Source organism: Rhincodon typus, chromosome 25, assembly GCF_021869965.1.
Source record: "Rhincodon typus isolate 14 chromosome 25, sRhiTyp1.1, whole genome shotgun sequence".
Lineage (NCBI taxonomy): Eukaryota > Metazoa > Chordata > Chondrichthyes > Orectolobiformes > Rhincodontidae > Rhincodon > Rhincodon typus.
The window spans coordinates 22,716,131-22,718,227 of record NC_063356.1 but is presented as its reverse complement, the minus strand read 5'-3'; positions in this window follow the sequence as shown (position 1 = coordinate 22,718,227).

Genomic DNA, 2,097 nt, shown 5'->3' with positions numbered 1-2,097 from the left:
CATTGGCAGTTCCTACTATCTCTCAATATTTCCACGTAGTGAAGCATCCCATAAAGCCGTAAGACAATAAGACATAGGAGCAGGAGTAGGCCATTCAGCCCATCGAGTCTGCTCCACCATTCATGAGACCATGACTTACCTGATAATCTTCAACTCCACTTCCCCATTTCTTCACCCCTCCACCCCCTGTAATCTTGCTTTCCTTAACTGATTAAAAATCCCACAGACTTAATAGTCCTCAGTTTGACTAAACTTCATTCTCCCTTCTTTCTTAGCTTTTCCATTGAAAATCTTTGGTATCCATTCTCTGGACACCAATTTGTCCACAAAGGTAAATAATCTTTCCTGATCTACTGACAATGAGATCCACCATCAAAATTTCCTCCTTATAGTATCCTTCTCTTGTACACTTCCCAAACATCATTGTTGCTTTGAGTTCCGTAACAAGTTTTCATCCTGCCAAAGATTCAAAACCGGCCATCTGTGAGGCATTGTGGGCCATTAGCCACAGCAGAATTGAATTAACCATGATCCAGAACATCATGGCCTGGCAAATGCCTCTCCATCATTATCATCAAGCCTGAGAATCAGTCCTGGTGCAATGAAGGTTTTAGGAGACTATGCCAGGAGAAGTATCAGGGCATACCTGAACAATGAGATATGAAGGAATTTCCCTGGAGGATAGTGAATGTTTGAACAAAAGAGGTAAAATCAGAAGAGAAGTGAATTTCATTGTCCTTGACATCAAAGCAGCATTTGACCAAGTGGGGTTTCAAGGAAACTGAGCAAAACTGGAGTCAATGGGAATAGGGAGAGAATTCTCACCTGATTGGAGTCACATTTGGTTGTAGTTCAGTTCTTGAAAGGCGATCATTTCAGTTCCAGGACATCTCTGCAGGATTCATCAGTGTCCTAGGCTCAATGATCTTCAGCTGCTTCAGTAACGATCTTCCCTCCATCATAAGATCAGAAGTGGGGATGTTCACTGATGATTGCTCACTGTCTAGCACCATTCACAATTCCTCAGATACTGGAGAAGTCTGTGTCCAAATGAACAAGACCTGCATAATATTTTGACTTACCCTGACAAGTGGCAAGTCAAATTAATGCCATACAAATATCAGACAATGCCTAACTCAAACTAATGTGAGTCCAACCATCATTCCTTAAAATTTAACAGAATTTAACATTGCTGTATCCCCCACTATCAACATTCCAGGGATTACAATTGCAGAAATTGAACTGGACCAACCAATAAATACTATGACTACAGATCAGGTAAAAGACTGGGAATTCTGCAACAAATAACTCACCTACTGTCTCCTCACTGCCTGTCCACCATCAACAAGGTACAAGTCAGGAGTGTGTTTGAATACTCTTCACTTACCTGGATGAGTGCAGCTCCAACCCTCTGGTATCATCCAGGACAAAGCAGCCTATTTGACTGGCACCTAATCTTAACACCAACAGCATTCATTCCCTGCACCATTAATGTACAGCAGCTACAATGAATACCATCTACCATCTTCAACAAGACTTTCCCAACATAACATAGGCACATAAGAAGTAGAAGCAGGAGTAGGCAGTTCAGCCCCTTGAGCTTGCTCTGCCATTTAGTATGATCATAATTGACCTTTTCTTGGCCTTAACTCCACTTTCTTGTCGCTCTCCACAACCAAGTAATGTCTTGATCTTTAAATTCTCATCCTTACTTTCAGGTTACTCCATAGCCTCCGCTCGCCCTATTGCTGTATTTCCCTCTTGCACTAAATCCTGCTGAGTGATCCACACATCACCACTTCTGTCCTCTTAAACATTCCTGATTGTAACAAGCGGTGACTTGTGTTGCTATGAGCTTAATCTCAAAAGTTACCTCCTTTATCCACTATTCCCCACTATCTTCACCTTCCTCCTTTAAGACATTCTTTAGAGTACTTAAGCAAAAACTTACTCAAATATCTCCTTGTTTGGTTTGCTGATAAATTGTGTTTGATAATTCTCGTGTTGAGCACTTTGGGACATTTTGCAATGTCAAACACAGTATATAAATACAAGTTGGTGTGTTGCTATAGTAATATAGGAAACAAGGTACTATAG